Here is a 25,217-nt window from a genome sequence, read left to right on the forward strand (position 1 = left end):
TCCAACAAAGTCCTCCTGGTTGTGTTGCTGTAGTCCGCTGCTAATACACTGATCCCACCTACAACTGTCTTCTTTGCAGCCTTCATTGTTCATTAAAAAAATTGCAAAAGATGTCCAGAATACTGTGGAATTATGAAAAGAAAACAGAGCTTTTTGTATAGGATTCTACGGGGTACCATAACTTCCGTTACTCGGACTTCGTCACGCGCATACGTCATCATACCGCGATGTTTCAGCCGGATATTTCCCGGGAATTTTAAAATGTCACTTTATAAGTTAACCCGGCCGTATTGGCATGTGTTGCAATGTTAAGATTTCATCATTGATATATAAACTATCAGACTGCGTGGTCGGTAGTAGTGGCTTTCAGTAGGCCTTTAACGTTAGCTATCATTGAATGTACAGTATATTCTATTATAACAACAACATGACTACAAATTGTTTGTCGCTTCTCTTGTTTTTCTATGGGTACACGCGCTCCTGCGCGTACGTGTTGACGAGACAGAGTGAGTTGAATGACTTCAAGTATTGAAGCAGGTAAAACATTTTAACCCTGAATTGTAAGCAAGTTGTAGAAGTGTAAAAATAAACAGCGTCCGATGTCAAAAGAGACTTTTACCTAGTTTCTGGTTGTTATCTTTGTAAATACAGGTTTCTTTCTGGTGACATGTTGCATCATCAGTGTAGTACTAATGCAAATACCAGCTCTGTTTGACAGTGCAAACATGTTATCTCATTGTCTGTCTTTTTCACTTTGAAATGATCACAATCCATTGCGCTCTTTTTCCCTTGTCTTGCTTCATCGCTACTGTGCTGTTCCCGACACACACACACACACACACACACACACACACACACACACACACACACACACACACACACACACACACACACACACACACACACACACCTCTATTGTAAATAGTTGTGTGGAAAAGATGGCCACGTATTTCAATTTAATTTATAAATCAGTTTTTTTTCTAAATTTGTATTAAACGAATTGTCAAAGCAAAAAATTATAATTATTTTTTCTAATGAAATGTATTATCATATATTTTTTCTATTTATTCCATTATATTTATAATATATTTATATTAATCTACACAAGGCAAGGAACGTTTATTTATTGAGCACAATTGGTACACAAGGCAATTCAAACTGCTTTACATAAAATTACAAGAGGACGTAGTTAAAAATTTAATGATCATATAAATAATCCTTTCAAATTAAAATCATAAAATACAATCATCATGAAAACAATCATAATTCAAATTACTACCAAAGAGTGTAAATAAAATACTTTTAGTTGTCATATGCATGATTAAATAAAATTGTTTTCAGATTTTAGATGCATAAAACTGAAACTGAAAGTCTCTCTTTGTTTTGTTTTGACTTTGGGCAACAGAAGGAGACCAGCTGTTGTAAAGTCTGTTCTCTAAGCAAAGGGAATTGACCTGAGCACTAGATCAATATGGTTATGTGTTCTTGTTCTAGTCAGGACTCAACCATAGGGTTGAGCCGATAAAACAATATCAACATTTTATCGTGATAGACATATAATCGATATCAATATAAAATGTGTTCGATAAATTATTCGATATATATTTATATTTTTTGGTCGGAAGATACCAGGAACTATGAAGCAAGATTTGTTTCATGATATCACTCGCTCATTGGGAACCCAGCAAACAGGAAGTGTCACTGAACAATGGGAGGGACACGCTAACAGCCAATCAGTTAACAGTATTCACTGAGTAATGGGAGAGACACACTAACAGCCAATCATCTTACTGTCTTGCTGTGGATGGCGTGAGAAGAGTAACTATAATATCTTGATATATCAACTCAATAACAGAAACTTGTCTTTAGCTTTGTTTGTTTTAATGCAGACGGTGCGGCAACATTCTGGCACTTCCAATGTGCTGGTTTAATGAGCAGTTTCCAGAACTACTCTGTAGTGTTTAATAGCTTATACATTACTACCATTACTGCCATCTTGTGTCTCAAATTTTCAACTACCTTCAAATCTACTTTAATTACTTTATTTCCATAGCCGCTCATTTTACATGGCTACCAGACACCCTCTCCACTGATAAATAGCACCTTTGGTAAGTTGGAAATTGTTTTACTGTATTTATTGGAAGGCTTATATAAGTCATAAAAAGTATCAATAATTATCAATGCCGATCAATATAAAAAACTTATATCATGATATAGTTTTCAGCCATATCACCCAGCCCTACTCGAACAGCAGAATTCTGGATGTACTGCAGATGTTTACAGAGCCCAGTGAGAAGACCATTACAGTCTAACCTGCTGGCAACAAAGGTGTGGATTAGTTTTTCTAAATCTACTCTGGACATTATTTCTCAGATTTTGGCAATTTTTTAGGTGGTAAAAAGCTGCTGATGTTATTGACTTCATGTGGCTGTTAAAGTTCATGTCTGAGTCCATTATTAACTTGAGATTTCTAACCTGATTATCATTGTATTTGTAACACACTCTCTTTATGTCTTATTGTTCTGTTTACATTATTATGTGCATAATCTTTTTGGGCTAAATCTGGAACCTACATTTTGTGCCATCTCATGTGTTTCATGTGTACTAGTATGACAGTAAAGTTCCTTGAATCCTTGAAGTATTGATACTTTTGACAACTCTACTTGTTTACGCCTCTCTAATTTTACATCTCTTAAAATATAAAAGTGTATGCTCAACTGTGACCCAAATGAAGACAAGCAATATAGAGGATGGATGAATGGCATTACATTTAAAAAACTTGTATTCATAAATGATATATTAATAAGACATTAATTAAAAGATGTGTGAGCAATGGTCACGGAAGCGTGACCATTATGGAAACAATAGTACTGTAATTAAAAAGTTATGTAACTTGTTCATTCATGATGACTGAGATTTGTATTACAAATGCAGAATGCTACTGTAACTATGTCCACATACTTAGAGTTCCAGGCACTCCATGCAATCCAGATTTTTAGAAATCTTTGTTAGTAGTTATACTCCCCGAAGCACCAGAATATAAATCCAAGTTTTAAGAGAATACAGGATTTCCCCTCAATTGACAAGATACTGTACCTGTGGTGGTGGGGGGCGTGGTGGGGCGTGTTCACTATGATGTCATCATATAATTTGCTATGATGATAACATTTTCTTTATAAAGGCTCAAAAAATGTATACATACATTTTAAAGCAAATCTGTGTTATTATTAATTAGTATTAATATTTTTATATTATATTGATTTTCAAAATTTTCAATTGTTGCTGCTTGTACAATGTATTTTGTTGAAAATTTTTTAAGTGACTATCGACTTTTTGTGATTTTTAACTTTTTTTTCATCAAAAACGACTACCAACAAATCTAGCATCTTTTTCTGTCGTTTTTATAGAATGTACACGTGTTTAAAGACTTAAAGCCAGATGCAACTAGCATGACATTACATTTAGGGATGATGTTCGAAAACCGGTTATCTCCATTGTTCGATAAGAAAACAACCGATTGCATGGATTCAAATCCTTTTTTGAGAAACGGTTCCTGTTATCAAAGCCACTACAGTAAAGAAAAAGTTTTGGCTCTTTATTCGAATCCCTGGGAACAAATCCCATGTCACAGGAAATGTCCTGTGGCATGTCACAGGAAATGACGTAGCTCAGTCATTCGGCGGCAGATACAGAAGCTGCAACAACAATGGACCGGAAAAATCGCTCTTGTAGCCTACACCACTCCAGAGTTTGCAAGTCTGTCTAATAAACTAGTGCTTGCAAGATAAACTAGTGCTTGCAAGATGTGAATTAAAGGCCTACTGAAACCCACTACTACCGACCACCCAGTCTGATAGTTTATATATCCATGATGAAATCTTAACAATGCAACACATGCCAATACGGCAGGGTTAACTTATAAAGTGCCATTTTAAATTTCCCGGGAAACTTCCGGCTGAAAACGTCTAGGTATGATGACGTTTGCGCGTGACGTCAAGGGTTGAAGCGGAAGTATTGGGACACATTGTATCCCAATACAAACAGCGTCTGTTTTCATCGCAAAATTCCACAGTATTCTGGACATCTGTGTTGGTGAATCTTTTGCAATTTATTCAATTAACAATGGAGACTGCAAAGAAGAAAGCTGTAGGTGGCATCGGTGTATTAGCGGATGGCTACAGCAACACAACCAGGAGGACTTTGAGTTGGATAGCAGACACGGTACCGTGAGTACGCTGCTTTCTTCCAAACATTTGATCGCTTGCCCGTCCGTGCGTGGCGCTTTGTGCGTGTCACGTACGTAACTTTGGGAAAATATATGTTTCTTGCCGACTGATGGCGGCCAGGGTGTCGTCGAAAGCTACAACGCCCGCCGCCGCGCTGCTGTCCTCACCTTGACTTCCTCCGTCTCCGGGCCGCCGACCGCATCGATGATCGGGTGAAGTCCTTCGTCGCGCCGTCGATCGCTGGAACGCAGGTGAGCACGGGTCGTGATGAGCAGATGAGAGCTGGCGTAGGTGGAGAGCTAAAGTTTTTAGCATAGCTCTGTCGAGGTCCCGTAGCTAAGTTAGCTTCAATGGCGTCGTTAGCAACAGCATTGCTATGCTTCGCCAGGCGGTACAGCATTAACCGTGTGGTTACAGGTCCAGAGTTTGGTAGTATTGTTGATCTTCTGTCTATCCTTCCAGTCAGGGGCTTATTTCGTCTGTTTCTATATGCAGTTAAGCACTATGCTATCACGTTAGCTCCGTAGCTAAAGTGCTTCACCGATGTATTGTCGTGGAGATAAAAGTCACTGTGAATGTCCATTTCGCGTTCTCGACACTCATTTTCAAGAGGATATAGTATCCGAGGTGGTTTAAAATACAAATCCGTGACCCACAATAGAAAAAGGAGAGAGTGTGGAATCTAATGAGCCCTTGTACCTAAGTTACGGTCAGAGCGAAAAAAGATACGTCCTGCACTGCACTCTAATCCTTCACTCTCACGTTTCTCATCCACAAATCTTTCATCCTGGCTCAAATTAATGGGGTAATCGTCGCTTTCTCGGTCCGAATCGCTCTCGCTGCTTGTGTAAACAATGGGGAAATGTGAGGAGCCTTTCAACCTGTGACTTCACGCTACTTCCGGTACAGGCAAGGCTTTTTTTATCAGCGACCAAAAGTTGCGAACTTTATCGTCGATGTTCTCTATTAAATCCTTTCAGCAAAAATATGGCAATATCGCGAAATGATCAAGTATGACACATAGAATGGTTCTGCTATCCCCGTTTAAATAAAAACATTTAATTTCAGTAGGCCTTTAATGTTGAGAAACTCAGGGAATAATTTCCTGGGCGCAGGAGGACTTTGACGGTGTCATGATCCGTGGTCTGGATCATGTTTAGTTTAGTTATGTTCTGTTAGTTTTGGACTTCTTTAGTTCCTGGTTGCACTTCCTTGTTTGTTATGTCACTATGGTTACTTATGATTTTCACCTGCCTCTGTTGTTGGGGACACACCTGTGTCTAATCAAGAGACACTATTTAAACCTGCCTTTCTGATCACTCGTCCTGGCTTCCTTGTTTGCGGTATGCAACAAGTTACGTTTGTTTATTCCTGTTCTTGATTCCTGATTCCTGTGCTAAGTAAGTTTTTGCTTTAGCTTCTCGTGCGAACGGCATGCTTTCCTTTTGTTTTGTTTTTGTCTGTTTGTATCCATTTATTATTTATGATAAATAAATCATCTCCTACCTGCACGCTTTCGTCCGGAGTGTCCGTGTTGCATCTGGAGGAATGATCCCGCATAAAGATGCGACCCCCACGTGACAGAAGGAAGCCAGCAGACAGTTCCTTCGCCACGGACTCCGAGGAGGTGGAGAAAGGTACGTGGCGGTTGTTAAAGGCAAGGGAGGACATCGCTACACTCCAGTACCGGACTCGTCAGCTAGGACGGAAGTTCGAGTTTGAGTTTGAGTTTGAGTTTATTTCGAACATGCAAGCTTACAACATGATACATCACAATTTCCAGTTTCTCTTTTCAACATGTTCGAAAAGGAGTAGGAAGAAGCAGAGCTTATTTAATCCTACCCCTTTTCTTTACATAACAGTTGCAAAACTTTTTGTTCACTTCCTGTTCACAATTTTTTCACAATAAACTCCATAAGTAATCACAATAAAAATAAATAAATAAATAATAGTAAGAATTTAATATTAATAATTGGCTTCGCTACCGGGACGCGCCGCTCCCTCAGACTCCTCCTCCGGCACACAGAACGCCTCAAGCAGCCCACTCTTCCCCTCAGTTGTTTGGTAATCCTGTTACACATTTTGCCAAACAATTTTTAGATTGGGCTGCAAGCCAAATGAACTCTAACAACTTCACTCCATCCACTTTGGATGACGTCACTCCGCCCACTTTAGTTGACGTCACTAAACCGGCGCGCGGAGATGACATCACTCCGTCGGCGTCTTCTAAGGAAGTCACTGATTACCTTCTGTCTCCCATTGTCAGCCACCTCCTAAAGACTTTATGCCAAAAATAAAGCATTATCAGAATTTTTTTTTGAACATAAGGTCTAGTCAATCCCAGTCACCTGATTTTCGGACTCCGCCCCGGTCACTGTTGCTCCGCCCACTGCACCGACGTTTTCCTCCTGTCCTCCCACACAATCTCAGGTGGGGGGGGGGGGGAGACATTTTGGACAATTTAAAGGGGAGGATTCTACCCCCCTCCTGACCTCCCGCCACCCACCCCTAAAGACTGTTCCAGACCGCAAGGAGCGCGTCTGGTACCCGCTTTTTGAGGGGGGGGGCTGGTGCCAGGAGCTGTGCTGGTGGGGTGGCTCAGCTGCGCCCAGCCAGGCAGCAACCTCCGGCCCGTCCACCACCACCAGTCCATCGGCATGCCAAGCCGCAACCCCCAGCTAGGCCACCTCCGTTAAGCTCATGGTTAACCTCAGCCCGGGTGGGCCTGCAGACGCCACCATCATCTCCGGTGGGCTTGCAGACGCCATCCTCTTCAGCACCTGAAGTTCCTGCTCCTTGGCTAGCTCCTGTTCCTGCTCCTCGGCTAGCATCTGCTCCAGTTCCAGCTCCTCGGCTAGCATCTGAGCCAGTTCCTGCTCCTCGGCTAGCATCTGCTCCAGTTCCTGCTCCTCGGCTAGCATCTGCTCCAGTTCCTGCTCCTCGGCTAGCTCCTGTTCCTGCACCTCGGCTGACACCATTCCCTGCACCTCGGCTGACACCATTCCCTGCACCTCGGCTGACACCAGTCCCTGTACCTCTGCTGACACCAGTCCCTGTGTAAATGTTCTGTTTTTTGTATTGCGCATTTTTATGGTACACTCTTTTAGTGTATTTACGGTACCTCCCAGCATGCATTGCGCTATGCGCGGGCTCCGGTTGTTAGTCGGTTATGTGAACGGCAGTGGCCGGTTTGTTATTGTGTTCCCTGAACTTAAACTCAGTAAAGTATACATACACAAAGAAGAAGGTTGTCGTCATTGAATTATCAATGGTAGCAGAGGATGTCTAACAACGCTAACTACAGAGTCCCTCCTGCGTTTGAAGAAAAGAAGTCATATGAGAGCTGGAAAAATGAAGTTGAAATGTGGATACGTGTTACCGACCTCGATAAAGAGAAACAAGCATTAGCTGTTGCTCTATCACTGAGGGGGAGAGCTAGAAATACAGCTTTGGAAATACCTGTGGATGATTTGAACAAAGATGATGGGATGAAGACCCTTGTAAAGGCATTGGGTAATGTATTCTTAAAAGAAGAAAAGGACAGAGCTTATGATGCATACACGGACTTTGACAAGATCCGGAGAGAAAACGGAGTTTCCATGGTGAATTACATCGTTCAGTTCGAGCAGAGGTACAACAAAATGCGCTGCTTTAGCATTCAAGTTGTTAGATACAGCCAGTCTCGATGTTAAAGATAAACAGCTTGCGCTTACAGCTTGTTCAACACTTACATTTGCAAGCATAAAGTCAGCTTTAAAAAGGATTTTTGGAGACAATATGCAGCCGTCCACATGCAGCGGGGGAATTCACATGCGTGAAGATGTTGCTTTTTATTTGGATCAAAGAAAAAGAGATGGAAGGAAATTTCGTTCCCAACCCAACCAAAAGAGGGCGCCATTGACTGGCTCAATCCCACTAGATAGGTACGGCAGGAGGTCAAAGTGTGCAATTTGCCAGAGTACATTTCACTGGGCTAAGGACTGCCCAAATAAGGCTGAACATGTAACAATGACAGAGGAAAATGCAGAGACAGAAGCAATTGAAGAGTGCAATGTTACATTGTTTTCTAAAGAGTCAGTATCTGATGCTGAAAAATTCATGGTAGAAGCCTTAGGTTCAGCTGTAATTGACACTGCATGCACCAGAACAGTCTGTGGTGAAAAATGGCTGGGCAATTACATTCATACACTGAAGGAGAGTGAAATGGAAAATACACAGAGTAGAAGAGCTTTTAAGTTTGGTGATGGACAAGTTGTTCATTCCATAAAAAAAAGTAAAAGTCCCAGCTAAAATAGGCCAAACCAGGTGCCACATAGAGACTGAGGTGGTCTCAGTGAACATTCATTTACTACTAAGTAAAACGTCACTTAAGAGGGCAAAAGCAGTGCTTGACATTGAGAATGATAAAGCCACAATGTTTCAGAAACTAGTGCCTCTAGAGATTACATCCTCAGGACACTACTGTGTAAACATAGTGAACAGAGATTGCACAGCCACCCGTGAGAATGAACCCCAAACTGATGGGGTTCTGGCCATAAGAGATGGCATGAGTAAAGATGAAAAACACAAAGTATTGGTGAAACTTCACAAGCAGTTTGGACATGCCTCAGTTGATAAACTCAAAAAATTACTAATTAGTGCTGGAAGTAATGATGATGAGAGTGTTACTATTCTGAAGGACATCATAAGCAGCTGTGAAACATGTCTCAAGTACAACAAGCCCAAACCAAAGCCATCAGTTGGTCTACCAATGGCTTCAACATACAATGAAACTGTGGCATTAGATCTACACGAGCTAGAACCAAATGTGTGGTACTTCCACATGATTGATCACTTCACCAGGTTCAGTGCTGGTAGCATTGTTACCACAAAAAAATCCAGTGAAATTGTGAGGCACTTTATTCATTCCTGGGTGAGTGTTCATGAAGCCCCATCTAAGATTTTTTGTGACAATGGAGGTGAATTCAATAATGAGGAAATGAGAGACATGGCTGAGAACTTTAATATTGAAGTGAAAACCACTGCTGCCTACAGTCCATGGAGTAATGGATTGATGGAAAGACATAACCAGACCCTTACAGAGATCCTGTTAAAAGTGAAGAAAAGCAGTGTTTGTGACTGGAAAGCAGCCCTAGACTGGGCTTTGATGGCAAAGAATACAATGCACAATGTGCATGGATTTAGTCCATACCAGATGGTGTTTGGACAAAACCCGAACCTACCTTCTGTGCTGGTTGATAAACCGCCTGCCCTGGAGGGCACTACTATGAGTAAATGGGTAGGACAGCACATTTCAGCATTACATGAAGCAAGGACAGCATTTACTGAGGCAGAGTGCTCTGAGAGAATCAGGAGAGCTCTGCGCACACAGCTTCGCAGCACAGATGAATACTACGAAACTGGAGATAAAGTGTACTACAAAAGAATGGACTGCAATGAATGGAAAGGCCCTTGGGTAGTAATTGGACGAGACGGGGTGATAATATTTGTTAGACATGGAGGCTCCTATGTCTGGGTGCATCGCTGTAGACTGCGCAAGGCCACAGATCACTACACTGACACGTCTTGTGACAGCCAAGAAAGCCAGACAGAACTTAATGCAGCAGAATGTGGCATTGAACATGTTGAGGATCTACCCGATACTGTATCTAGTGATGTATACAGTGTGCCTGACACAGAGAATGCGGCAGGGAGCTCTAATAATGACAGAGACAGCATTGAGCATGATAATGATCCATCCGACAGACAACCTCCTATCATAAGAAGAGACCGTAGTATGAATCTAAAGGCAGGACAATTCATTAAGTATGTGGAAAGAGACACTGGAATTTCACACACAGCAGAAGTGCTAGGTCGAGCGGGAAAGGCAACTGGAAAACACAAGGACTGGTACAATCTGGAGTACACTGAGCCAGTTAACCTCACTGGCACAACAAGGTCAGCTGACCTTTTACAGGTTGACACACTGCAGATTCAGTCATTGGACAGGGTGGAACAGCCATCTGATCACGAGGATGTACTTGTTACAAAGGATGTGTCATTTGAATCAGCGAAACTTACTGAAATCAGTAACTGGGAGAAACACGGTGTGTTTGATGAAGTAAAAAACATGGGACAAAAATGCATTTCCACAAGATGGGTGTGTACACTCAAAGACACACCAGACGGCATAGTTCCAAAAGCAAGGCTAATGGCGAGAGGATTTGAAGAGCTAAACACAAAAGATCTCCCAAAAGACTCGCCAACATGTGCCTCAGAGTCTCTTAGACTGCTCATGTCTGTGACATGTCAAAACCAATGAACACCCCACTCTATGGACATTAAGTCAGCATTCCTTCAAAGAAATGAGCTATCCCGAGACATCTACGTTCGTCCACCACCTGAAGCTAAGAGTGAGGCAACTCTATGGAAGCTAAACAAATGTGTTTATGGACTAAATGATGTATCTCTGTACTGGTACAATAGGGTTAAAGAAACAATGTTGCAAACTGGAGGAAATATGTCACAAATTGATCCTGCTATATTTTATTGGTTGGATAAAGATTGTAATGTGTCTGGGGTGCTTGCTTGTCATGTTGATGATTTCATCTGGGGTGGTTCACAGATTTTCGCAACAACCGTAATCCCTCACCTGCAATATGCCTTTCAAGTGGGCAGAGCAGAACATGACAGCTTTCGCTATGTAGGCATGGAGTATGTCACTGCAAATGGAGTAACATGTATGCATCAAGACAATTACATACAGAATCTCCAGCCAATTCACATAGACATCTCCAGAGCCATGAGACGGGATGCTCTTTTGACTGAAAGTGAAATTGATGACCTGAGATCAAAAATAGGTCAACTTCTGTGGGTTGCCAGACAAAGTAGACCGGATATTATGTTTGATACATGTGTCCTTGCAGCTAACATAAAACATGCTACTGTGAGACTTTACATGACACAAACAAGGTGGTGAAATCAGAACAAGTGACACTGAAGTTTCAGAACCTGGGAAAAGACAGTTCTCTAAAGCTAGTAGTGTTCTGCGACGCCTCGCTGTGAAACCTTACAGATGGAGGCACTCAAAGGGTACATCCCATTCTGCTGATGGGTGAGGAAGGAAGATTCTCACCTGTGAATTGGCAGTCAAAAAAGATGAGGAGAGTCGTACGGAGCACTATTGCTGGAGAAACTCTTGCCCGTGCAGATGGTGTTGACAGTGCCATTTCTTTATCTGACCTTCATGCAGAACTTACCACAGGGAATGTATCACAACATGTCTTACCAATAGTGTGTGTCACTGATAACCACTCCCTTGCAGACGCCATCAAGTCTACTAAGTCAGTGACAGAGAAAAGGCTCCGCCTTGAAATAAGTGGCATCAAAGAACTTCTTCAGAGTAAAAGAATCCAACAGAATCTCTGGGCACCTACAGGAGAGCAGCTAGTCGACTGTTTGACAAAACGAGGTGCATCCGCACTTCAGCTCCTAAAGGCACTCAGTGTTGGAGAGTGGAAACTGGAATAGAGACTATTCTTTTGTGGACAGTTTTTTTTGTATACGTTTTTTTGTTGGTCAACATGTTCTTACATTTTCATACTTATGGACTTTATAGACTGTGATTTTTTTTGTGTTTTGAAAAAAAAAAAAAAAGGAAAGAAAGAAAGAAAAAGAAAAGTGGGAGATTGTAAATGTTCTGTTTTTTGTATTACGCATTTTTATGGTACACTCTTTTAGAGTATTTACGGTACCTCCCAGCATGCATTGCGCTATGCGTGGGCTCCGGTTGTTAGTCGGTTATGTGAACGGCAGTGGCCGGTTTGTTATTGTGTTCCCTTAACTTAAACTCAGTAAAGTATACTTACACAAAGAAGAAGGTTGTCGTCATTGAATTATCACCTGCACCTCGGCTGACAGCAGTCCCTGCACCTCGGCTGACAGCAGTCCCTGCACCTCGGCTGACACCAGTCCCTGCACCTCGGCTGACACCAGTCCCTGCACCTCGGCTGACACCAGTCCCTGCACCTCGGCTGACACAAGTTCCTGCACCTCGGCTGACACAAGTTCCTGCACCTCGGCTGACACCAGTTCCAGCACCTCGGCTGACACCAGTTCCTGTTGCTGCTACCACGCCTGACTCGTCTGCTGCTACCACGCCTGACTCGTCTGCTGCTACCACGCCTGACTCGTCTGCTGCTACCACGCCTGACTCGTCTGCTGCTACCACGCCTGACTCGTCGTCTGCTTCCACGCCTGACTCGTCGTCTGCTTCCACGCCTGACTTGGATGATGACGTATGCGCGTGACGTAGCCAGTGAAACAGAAGAATCGGTACCCCATTGAATCCAATACAAAATAGCTCTGTTTTCATCTCATAATTCCACAGTATTCTGGACATCTGTATGGGTGAATCTTTTGCAATTTGTTTAATGAACAATGGAGACTGCAAAGAAGAAAGTTGTAGGTGGGATCGGTGTATTAGCGGCGGACTACAGCAACACAACCAGGAAGACAGAGATGGATAGCAGACGCGTTAGCCGGCATTTTGATATATTTACATTTTCACAACCAAATATATATATATATATATATATATATATATATATATATATATATATATATATATATATATATATATATATATATATTTATATATATATATATATATATATATATATATATATATATATATATATATATATATATATATATACAGTGTTTCCCCCAGAAAATGTGTTAGTTAAGTTGGTGTCTCTCCACGGGGAAGGGGCTGGGTGGGTGTCTCATCGCTGCCACCACAGCCTGGGGGGTGGGGGGCAATAGACTACAGACTGTGGTGAAGAAGCCTACAATTTTTGGCTGTTTTTCGCTCTGTATGCTGAATGGCAATATACGATATATATCTCAATATTTTTTCCGTAAAGTAAAAACAAAACACAAAACAGTCCTAGTTACCTGAGATACTAAGTAGTTTGTCTTAGTAACTCAATATTTACTAAGTCAAAATAATGACATACTTAGTATCTCAGGTAACTAGGACTGTTTTGTGTTTTGTTTTTACTTTACGGAAAAAATATTGAGATATGTCATTATTTTGAGATATGTCATTATTTTGTCTTAGTAAGTAAATATTTACTAAGTCAAAAATAATGAAATACTTATTATCTCAGGTAACTAGGACTGTTTTGTGTTTTGTTTTTACTTTACGGAAAAAATATTGAGATATATATAGTATATTGCCATTCAGCATACGGAGCGGAAAACACAACCAAAAATTGTAGGCTTCTTCACGCGACGAAGCCGGACTACTTAGTCATTATTTTGACTTAGTAAATATTGACTTACTATGTCATTATTTTGACTCAGTAAATATTGACTTACTAAGACAAAATAATGACCTAGTCAAATTAATGACTTACTGTAAATAAGCATTTGCAATAAGCGTTTGAAAAAAGTGAGGCCACATGCTGACATATGCTCAACTCATCATGCTTAATTTATTACAGCATTTGGGAAGCCTGTAGTTGATTTTTATTATGTAAATGTTATATTTTTTATCAACATGTTATAGCAGGGACCCTGCCATTCAAAACTAGGCTACATTACTAAGGATTAATGTAAATATTGCTGAAAAAATATTACTATAGCAATAGGATAGACTATTCATCCCTGAACACATGGAGTTCATGTAGGCTTTATGATGCAGTTACATTATTATATCAACTATCAGAGACAGAAACTCTTCATTTAACATAATGTCCTTTTTTGCTGCTTCAACACAGAAAAAGGTCAAGTGAAATAACTTAGTTGTTAACTGTAGGTCAATAATGCTTGTCTTTCTCTCAGACAGACAGGGCTTTGCTGTCCGTAGCACACGCACACACACCGCAAAATGAGCTAACGTTACACTAAAAGCTAATTAGCCTTCACCTAAGGACTGCGAGCGAGCTGAGCTGCCGCTTATATTTCTAGAACGTCAACGGGCTCATAGTGATGTTACTAGTAGTTGACTGGGAGGTGTTTATTATAATTTGGGGAGAGTCCGCTGCATTATGCTCACCTAAACACTGCATTATGCTCACCTAAACACCTTTCTGCTTACCCGCACCGTCTCTCCTCTCTGCCTGCCTGTGCCGTGAGCACTGACTCCATGCCTCTGAATACTCACTGCTGATTGGCTGTTACCGCTCTGAATACGCACTGCTGATTGGCTGTTACATGCGCTCTGAATATGCACTGCTGATTGGCTCTTACCGCTCTGCGTGTAATCAATCAGATGGTTGTGTGGGTGGGACAATGCTGGGTGCTGCAGAGACGTACTGACAGATCTAGAGGCAGTACGAAGCGTAGCAGCTTGTTAAGACTTTAGTTTAGCACCAAAGGATAATATAAATAAAATCAAATCAAATACAAATAAGGCAACAAGAGAAGTATCCTACACTTCTCTTTTGTAAAGTAAATCTGAACAGCCGATATGGGCATCTACATCTACTACACGATTTGCCTGAGAAGCTGGACAGGACCAAAAAAAAAGACTTTAGTTTAGGCGATGGCTCTTTGTTGTTAAGGCGGCGGCCTTAACAACAAAGCGCTGCGGGAAACCCTGATATATATATACATTAGGGGTGTAACGGTACACAAAAATTTCGGTTCGGTACGTACCTCGGTTTAGAGGTCACGGTTCGGTTCATTTTTGGTACAGTAAGAAAACAACAAAATATACCTTTTTTGGTTATTTATTTACCAAATTTTCAAAATCTTCCACCAAAAATATTTTTCTTAGTGGAATATTTGATGTGAAGTAATAGGAACCTTGGATAGGTCAATAATTCATAAGAACATTGCTTTTGATTCAACATTATGTTTTGCGCAATGACAGTTTGAAAGAAAAAAAAACAGCTTAAGCTTTTTTATTTCACTTTTGTTATGTTTTTGTTTATTTTAATAGTATTTTTAGAATGTGCCATGGGCCTTTAAAACATTAGCTGTGGGCAGTAAATGGCCTCCGGGGCACACTTTTGACACCCTTGCTATAGATAATAAAAAATGAAATCTGATAAATCTATGGATAAAAAGCAGAGCCTGGCGACGCACGCGCGTTTATCATAACTCTCTCGCTCTCTCTGTCTCTGCCCCTCCCTCACGAATGCTGCTACGCGCATAATTTGTTTTGTTTTTAACCCCTTCTTAACCCTGAACGTACATTGAAATACACGCAACCCTAACTCAAAATGCCGGACATTTGAAGCATTTAAGAAATTCCACCCGGACAGCCCCACAAAAGAGGACATGTCGGGTGAAAAGAGGACGTATGGTCAGTCTATTGTAGCCCGGTCGTTGCTAGCATGCCGTGTGTTGTGCCTCGGTGTGCATTGCAATACACAACGTGCGGTACACTACTTAATATGTCCATGTGGTAACTTGTTCGGTACACCTCCGAACCGAACCGAAACCCCCGTACCGAAACGGTTCAATACAAATACACGTACCGTTACACCCCTAATATATATACATACATACATCCCTCAAATTTTTACTTTTTAAGGTCAAGGGCTCATACCAAGGCAAGTTGGAAGGGCACCAAGGCAAACAGTATTTTCTTTCGAGGCAGGGGCTCCAAAGCATGTGTATATATATATACATATATATACACACACAAGTATATGATATACAAATAATCAAATGTCAATACATTGAAATAGACTGTATCATATAGTGTATGACCGAACTTGTAGTAAACTTTAGTAAAGTTGTGTATAAACTAGGGATGTCCCGATCCGATATTTGGATCGGATCGGCCGCCGATATTTGCCAAAAAATGCGTATTGGCAAGGCATGGGAAAATGCCGATCCAGCTCCAGTTTTAAAAAAAACTCCGGTCCGTGTTTTCCAACGCACCGATTTAAATAATACATTCCACTTTTCTGCTGCTCCCTAATTTCCGTTCCGCATTTTCCAGCACACCTTCAACACATCCACAGGTCTGTGGATTCTCACGCAGTTGCTTTTAGCTGCTGGCATTACACGACAGGCTCTTCTCACTCTTTTCTGTGTCTCCCTCTCACAGACAGCACCTTACACACGTCACATACTGTCACGTCATACGTCACATACGTATACGCCCTCCCCGAGCAGAGAGGTAGCAGCATGGCTAACGTTAGCTGTGATGCTAGCGCAGCCGTGCGAGCAACGTTCCCTCTAAGGTGCGCGCCTGTGCAATTGCGCACTGCTCAAGCGTCCTCTGCACATAGCAATTATATGCCACGCACAAAATCAAATAAAAAAATAAGCGCATAACAATTTTCGACACACGGACACGACAGAGAAAACCGTTTTCGTCATCATTGTTCAAATATTGTAACGTCTGTCAGGACGCTTATGTCCATTTGGTGCCACACGCCCACACCATCAAAATGCAGAGGCAAAAATTTCCACATCAACACCGTATGAAAAAATTAGTGATTTTTTTTAGTTGTGATTTCCTTCTCTGCATGTAAGTTTAAAAGTAGCATATAGTAATGCAGTATGAAGAAGAATGTTTTAATGTAGACATGCAAGCCTTGAAAGAAAATTTTGAAAATCAAGACTACATTTCCTGCAAATGGGTGCATTTCTACCCTATATTTTAACTTTAGATTTATTCTCATATCAAACTCTTTTGGCTGTCTTTTTGACACTTACATCCGGCGCCCCCCTCCACACCCCGGATTATAAATAATGTAAATAATTCAATGTAATTATCTTGTGTGATGATTGTATTATGATGATAGTATATATCTGATAGTATATATCTGTATCATGAATCAATTTAAGTAGACCCCGACTTAAACAAGTTGAAAAACTTATTCGGGTGTTACCATTTAGTGGTCAATTGTACGGAATATGTACTTCACTGTGCAACCTACTAATAAAAGTCTCAATCAATCAATCAAAACACATAGAATCATCATACTGCTGTGATTATATGCATCAAGTGTTCATTCAAAGCTAAGGCAAAATATCGAGATATATATCGTGTATCGCAATATGGCCTTAAAATATCGCAATATTAAAAAAAGGCCATATCGCCCAGCCCTAGTTCAATGATGCCATTTCTGTTTGTCATGTATAATTTTGTCTATTTTGTGTTTATCCTTGAATAAACAGGTCAGTTTCTTGTTACCAACCATTGTGTATTATTCAAACTCCCCTAATTCAGCTGGCTAGTTGTTATCAAGAGTACTAAAACCCTTTTCAACATGATTCTGACAAATAAGTAGGCTAAATAACTTTAATACCTGCTCGGATAGGCCAGTATCGGTCAGTATCGGTATCGGATCGGAAGTGCAAAAACAATATCGGTATCGGATCGGAAGTGCAAAAACCTGGATCGGGACATCCCTAGTATAAACAAATATATAAAACGCCATGCAATTTTCATACCAATATTGTTTACATCAGCGACTTATGTTCATCGTTTACAAAAAACGTAAACAAATCCATGCGTGTTACACACGTGGTCGTTGACAGCCAGGAATCAAAATAAACATTCACTACACAGCACAAACAACATTGACGGGTCTAGAACTGCTGAGTTTCGAGGGCAAACGATCGACTAATTTAGCTTTCCATTTAAACTATGAAATTAACCGACCTAAAAAAGTTGTGTAGCTTGCTACATTTTTTCCCAACAGCCTGTAATTGTTTGTGTTTTCTTTTTTTGATGTGCTCCTTACTCCGCATTTTGAGAGCTGCCTGACCTAAATTCACCGAACACCTGAAGTCCTTCCAGACCCTGATGCAACTAGTGTATTCCTCGGAAAATCTCGTAACAACACTGCTCTTCTCGTTGTCGGTTAACCTTTGACACACGCTTTCAAAATGGCTGCGCCCTTGTTGTTTATACCGATTAACGTTAATTATGCGATTTCTTAAACAGTTGAAAATGTAAGTAAAAAAAATCATGTCGGATGTTTTAATCAATTTCTTTGACAAAACAATTATGTTACGATTGTCCATTATAGGGATGTCACGATATGGAAATTTCTTATCGTAGTTATTGTGACCAAAATTATCACGGTTATCATTATTATCGCGGTATTTTTAAATGTGTTGAAAAAGTACTTATACTGAAATCTTTGAACTAAGTTTTATTTAAAAAACAAATGAAACATTTAAAATGATACACTTTGTAGAAGAAACATTATTGTAGATAACTGTTACATGTACCTGAAGTAGAAAATAAATGTGCATATGAAAGCAACATAGGCATTATTAACAGAGTAATATGGCAGAAACTAAATGACATAAATAAATAAAAATAAATGTAAAAATGTGAAAGATGGCCATGAGATGTAACTGCATTTTTTGTCCTAGTATACAACAAGCGTGTTGATATATGAGAGATCTAGTCTTATAACTTATATCAGAGAACAACTCTCAACTATTTGAAAGTTTGGCAATGAAATATGACAGCGCTGCAGTGAGGTATTTTGCCATTTTTGTCGAGGGAGCATAAGCAGCTGCTTCTGGAAGGCATCAGGTATTGTATGTGTGATGCTGGTAGATGAAGGCGTACTGTAACTGTGGCATCGATATTGCCCGCTGCACGCCCATTCTGCAAATAAGGGAAAAGCAAATGTATTATTATACTTATTAGATGCTAATTATTATTCGAATCATCTGACTGACACACACACACAGTGACACACAAACCCGAATGCTACAGTTGTAAAAACAAAACATGTTGCAGCTTTTCTGCTAGGATTTGTTTTAACACTAAGTTTTAAAAGTAACGTAAAGTAGCAGCAGTCATTAACAGCACAAAACACATAAACAGAAGTACATTTTGTTCTGCTACAGTATGCATCCTGTGCACACACTACGCTCTCACCTATAGCGCCCAATAACAAATAGCTTTATGTAACAATTAAGTGTAACTATAAGAACGTTTGACTGACAAACGATGACATGTTCATTTTCAAACACTTTCCATCATGCATTCAGCTACAAGTTGGCGTACCTTGTACTGGTTCTGGAGTTGGCGCAACATGTTTGAAGCGTTGCCTTCTTTAGCCGCAACTTTTTTCCTGCATTTTATGGTGACCTTCAGCATGCTTTACCAATCCAAAGTATGTCCAGACTTCAGATTTTGTCCGTTTACTACAAGGGCAAAATCTTTTTCACCATTGCAAACAGCGCTAGTGTGCATGCGCCATCTTCAGAGGCGCGGCTACTGGTGCGTTTCCAGGAAGTGAGCAATTCCCCCTAGAATGCATTAATAAATGACGGTTTTTCAATAATAAAAAAATTAAACAGTGTTACTAATCGTCTGGAATTTTACCGCGGTTTATCATTATATCGTTTATCGTTAGATCCCTAGTCCATTAACAAGTAAAAATTCAAGGGCGGTCACGGCATTTTTTTGCCGTAGATGCTTGTAAATTTTTTAGGGCATTGCGGCAAGTTTTGAATGATACCACAAATTTAGGTATCGATACGATTAGAAATGTCTGATAATGCCTTTTTTGCCGATATCCGATATTCCGATATTGTCCAACTCTTAATTACAGATTCCGATATCAACCGATACCAATATATACAGTCGTGGAATTAACACATTATTATGCCTAATTTTGTTGTGATGCCCCGCTGGATGCATTAAACAATGTTTGATTAATTGATTGAGACTTTTAGTAGTAGATTGCACAGTACAGTACATATTCCGTACAATTGACTACTAAATGGTAACACCCGAATAAGTTTTTCAACTTGTTTAAGTCGGGGTCCACGTTAATCAATTCATGGTATAAATATATACTGTCAGCATAATACAGTCATCACACAAGTTAATCATCAGAGTATATACATGGAATTATTTAGAATGTATAATATTTCAATGTAACATGGTTTTCCAAAATAAATCAACTCAAGTTATGGAAAAAAATACCAACATGGCACTGCCATATTTATTATTGAAGTCACAAAGTGCATTATTTTTTTTATCATGCCTCAAAACAGCAGCTTGGAATTTGGGACATGCTCTCCCTGAGAGAGCATGAGGAGGTTGAGGTGGGCGGGGTTGGGGGGGTTAGGGGGTATATTGTAGTGTCCCGGAAGAGTTAGTGCTGCAAGGGGTTCTGAGTATTTGTTCTTTTGTGTTTATGTTTGTTACGGTGCGGATGTTCTCCCGAAATGTGTTTGTCATTCTTGTTTGGTGTGGGTTCACAGTGTGGCGCATATTTGTAACAGTGTTAAAGTTGTTTATACGGTCACCCTCAGTGTGACCTGTATGGCTGTTGACCAAGTATGCTGGCATTCACTTGTGTGTGTGAAAAGCCGTAGATATTATGTGACTGGGCCGGCACGCAAAGGAAGTGCCTTTAAGGTTTATTGGCGCTCTGTACTTCTCCCTACGTCCGTGTACACAGCGGCGTTTTAAGAAGTCATAAATTTTACTTTTTGACACTGATACCGATAATTTGGAAACAGATACCGATAATTTCCGATATTACATTTTAAAGCATTTATCGGCCGATAATATCGGCAGTCCGATATTATCGGACATCTCTAGATATGATACCAAGTAGTTACAGGATCATACATTGGTCACTTTCAAAGTCCTCATGTGTCCTGAGTTTATAAACATGATATGAATTTTAAAAAAAGGAAAAAAGATTTTGTGACAATACAAAGCGTGTGGGTTCTCTCCGGGTACTCCGGCTTCCTCCCACTTCCTAAGACATGCTTTGATTGATTGGGGCTTTTGCACCTGGGGATAGGCTGATTGGCAACATTAAATTGGACCTAGTGTGTTTATGTGAGTGTGAGTGTTGTCTGTCTATCTGTGTTGGCCCTGCGATGAGGTGGCAACTTGTCCAGGGTGTCCGCCCGAATGCAGCTGAGATAGGCTCCAGCACCCCGCGCGACCCAGAAAATATATATATAAATATATATATATGTGTGTGTGTGTGTATATATATATATATATATATATATATATATATATATATATATATATATATATATATATATATATATTTATTTATATATTTATATATATATACATATATATGTGTATATATATATATGTATGTATGTATGTATGTATGTATGTATGTATGTATGTATGTATGTATATATATATGACTGTCTCAGAAAATTTGAGTATTGTGATAAAGTCCTTTATTTTCTGTAATGCAACTAAAAACATGAAAATGTCATACATTCTGGATCCATTACACATCAACTGAAATATTGCAAGACTTTTATTATTTTAATATTGCTGATTATGGCATACAGCTTAAGAAAACTCAAAAATCCTATCTCAAAAAATTAGAACATTTCCTCAGACCAAGTAAAAAAAAAAAGATTTATAACAGCAAAACAAAATCAAACATTTGAAAATGTCAATTAATGCACTCAGTACTTGGTTGGGAATCCTTTTGCATGGATTACTGCATCAATGCGGCGTGGCATGGAGGCAATCAGCCTGTGGCATTGCTGAGGTGTTATACAATACCCCACAAATTCTCTTATGGGGTTCAGGTCAAGGGAGTTGGCAGGCCAATCGAGGACAGTAATGCCATGGTCAGTACACCGGTTACTGGTGGTTTTGGCACTGTGGGCAGGTGCCAGATCATGCTGGAAAATGAAATCATCATCTCCATAGAGCTTTTCAACAGATACAGCTACAATAGCCGTATTCCCATGGTCAAGCCACTCCTGAACTCAAGACAACGGAAGAAGCGTCTGACTTGGGCTATGAAAAAGAAGCACTGGACAGTTGCAGAGTGGTCCAGAGTCCTGTTTTCAGGCGAAAGCAAGTTTTGTATTTCATTTGGAAGTCACGGCGCTAGAGTCCGGAGGAAGGCTGGAGAGGAGCAAAATCCAAGTTGCTTGAAATCCAGTGTGAAGTTCCCACAGTCAGCAATGGTTTGGGGAGCCATGTCAGCTGCTGGTGTTGGTCCACTGTGTTTCATCAAGTCCAGAGTCAATGCAGCTGTGTACCAAGAGATTTTAGAGCACTACATGCTTCCATCTGTTGAAAATCTCTATGGAGATGATGATTTCATTTTCCAGCATGATCTGGCACCTGCCCACAGTGCCAAAACTACCAGTAACTGGTGTACTAACCATGGCATTACTGTCCTCGATTGGCCTGCCAACTCCCCTGACCTGAACCCCATAGAGAATTTGTGGGGTATTGTGAAGAAGAAGCTGAAAGACACCAGACCCAATAATGCAAATGAGCTAAAGGCCGCTATTGAAGCATCCTGGGCATCCATAACACCTCAGCAATGCCACAGGCTGATTGCCTCCATGCCACGCCGCATTGATGCAGTAATCCATGCAAAAGGATTCCCAACCAAGTACTGAGTGCATTAATTGACATTTTCAAATGTTTGATTTTGTTTTGCTGTTATAAATCTTTATTTTTACTTGGTCTGAGGAAATATTCTAATTTTTTGAGATAGGATTTTTGAGTTTTCTTAAGCTGTATGCCATAATCAGCAATATTAAAATAATAAAAGGCTTGCAATATTTCAGTTGATGTGTAATGAATCCAGAATGTATGACATTTGCATGTTTTTAGTTGCATTACAGAAAATAAAGGACTTAATCACAATATTCTAATTTTCTGAGACAGTCCTGTATATATACTTACTGTATGTGTGTGTGTGTGTGTATATATATATATATATATATATATATATATATATATATATATATATATATATATATATATATATATATATATATATATATATATATATATATATATATATATATATATATATATATTACATTAGGCGTGGTAGACACATGTATTTTAGTAAAAGTAAAAGAAAAAAAAAAAGGATTTGGAAAAAAAGCATTTTAATTCCACTACTATTTATCTTGCTTTTTTCTTTTTTCTCACATTTCTGTATTCATGGCAGTTACTAAATGTATGATAGTGTTCTTACATAGTGGGTACATTATAGTTGAGCTTCTTTATTTCTTTTTTTTAATTTTAAGTCTACATTTGGAGGCCTCTGTTCAAAATCAAACATGAGTGCCGAGTGGTATCCTGACCACAATCGAGGAGTTCCTTCCTTTTGAATTGTAAGGTTCTTAAATGTTACTGAGGGGAAACTATTTTGGCTACTGTTGCAAATATGCACTGCATTCAACCTGTTGATAAGTTTGAACACAATTAGTTTTTTCTTTGACTATGAAAATTAGGCTGAAGGCCATGGCAGGAAATATTTAGTTACATCATATTAATTTAAATATGACATTCAGTTGGTTGATTATATAGTAAGATATGAGGTCAGCTAACATTGAAGCATCATATGAGACTGGGGATGTAACGATATGAAAATTTCATATCAAGGTTATTGTGACCAAAATGATCACGGTTGTCAATATTATCACAAAATTGTTGAATGCGGTCAAAAAGTACCGGTATGTATTCTAAATACTTTAACCAAGTTGTATTTAAGAATAAAAAATACAATATATTTTCCTTGGCAGAAGAAACATTATTTTCCTGAATCAGGTATGCCCATGCGCAGTAACATTGAATTGTCCTTTGTTTGAGAAGGGAATGGGGAAAGGTCAAAACAGTCATGATTGATGAAGCATTTTGATGCATTTTTGAGCACAGGAATTAAAACAAAAAATATGTTTTAAATAGAATACAATTGTGTTAATTGTTTTCTTTAGATGTTTGGAGGCCCCTATCAATCTCAATCTCAGCACCCCAGGCCACGTGTATGAAATCTGTTTTATTTTATTTCCCAAATTCCGTATACATTTTTTAGAATTTAGTTTTTTACTTTTTACACCTTTTTTTTAACACATTTATGTGTGATAAATACAATTTAATGAATACAATCTCAGTTAATTAAATGTAAAATAATTTTATTTATTGGTGCAATACATCATTGAACAATTTTGACCAGTACTTTAAGTGAAAGCATAATAATTTTGTCACATAAATGTACCAATGAGTGCTTTAACTACAACGTGCCTATGTAAGCTACTTTTCTGAAACCGTTTTTTAGCGCAGCCAGACCCAATGTTGCGCACACAACTGTTATTTGGAAAGTTGAAAGTATTCTGCAGTTCTTAAAAGCTATTAACGGCAGGTATGTTTTTGAGTGGAAGACAACTTAAGGCTTTATTGAAATTAAGAACGGTACTTCTTGAAAATCTATTTGGCAACACTAAATTGGCCCTAGAGTGTGATTGTTGTCTGTCTATGTTGGCCCTGGGACGAGATGGCGACTTGTGCTGGGTGTAGACCTGCCTTCCGCCCAAGTGCAGCTAGGATAGGCTCCAGCATCCACCACGACCCCGAAAGGGACAAAAAGGATGGATGGATGGATATTTTGGGTTAATTCTCTTAGTCTCTGTAGGTCGAGGCGGGGCCACTGGCATCAGCTTCAAATCAATTAATTTGCCAAATTTGTTCAAAAGAAACAAAACAAAAAAACATAACCACCCGGCCCAGTTTTCCCAACTGGGGAAAAACATTGCACTTTATTTATATATTTATTTATTTTTTTTCATTTTATTTTTATTGACATCCAGCATCCGGCATTCCTATTCATTACATCATATTCACATACATCATATATCTGTTGTCTGCCCTAAATGTCCAAATGTTTTTTGTTTATATCCCAACCATACCACCCACCCACCCCCCAAAAGAAAGTAACAGCAAAAAAACAACAACAACAAAGTAATATCTACAAATACATCAATTAAATAAACAAAAAATAAATGATAATACATTAATAATAATATTAATCAGAAATAAAATAATAAAAGTATAATATATATAATAATACATTGCACTTTAAGATTTGCACTATACATTAAAGTGCAATTTTGTTTGTCAAGCTTTGCTAAACCATTTTATTTCATGTTTGTGCTGTGTATGGTTTTATATTTTGATCATTTCTTTCTAAACAGAAAAAGGGTCTCTTTTATTGTTTTTGGTTTTATTCAAGTGCAATTTTTGCTAACATAGATTGAGAG

At 39.4% G+C, this 25,217-nt stretch overlaps 1 protein-coding gene across 5 annotated transcripts in view; it reads left to right on the forward strand.

Moving 5' to 3' along the window:
- sbf2 (SET binding factor 2) overlaps nucleotides 1-25,217 on the forward strand; it is a 259,041-nt gene that overhangs the window by 45,519 nt on the left and 188,305 nt on the right. Inside the window, exons 1-2 of one of the 5 annotated variants that reach the window (XM_062028707.1) lie at nucleotides 1,880-2,108; nucleotides 2,218-2,328. The exons of the other annotated variants lie outside the window; for them this stretch is intronic. The gene's annotated coding sequence lies outside the window, so the exon portion shown is untranslated. Of the gene's footprint in view, nucleotides 1-1,879; nucleotides 2,109-2,217; nucleotides 2,329-25,217 lie in introns of those variants that run through there. 5 annotated transcript variants of the gene reach the window in all.

This window comes from Entelurus aequoreus, linkage group LG02, assembly GCF_033978785.1.
Source record: "Entelurus aequoreus isolate RoL-2023_Sb linkage group LG02, RoL_Eaeq_v1.1, whole genome shotgun sequence".
Lineage (NCBI taxonomy): Eukaryota > Metazoa > Chordata > Actinopteri > Syngnathiformes > Syngnathidae > Entelurus > Entelurus aequoreus.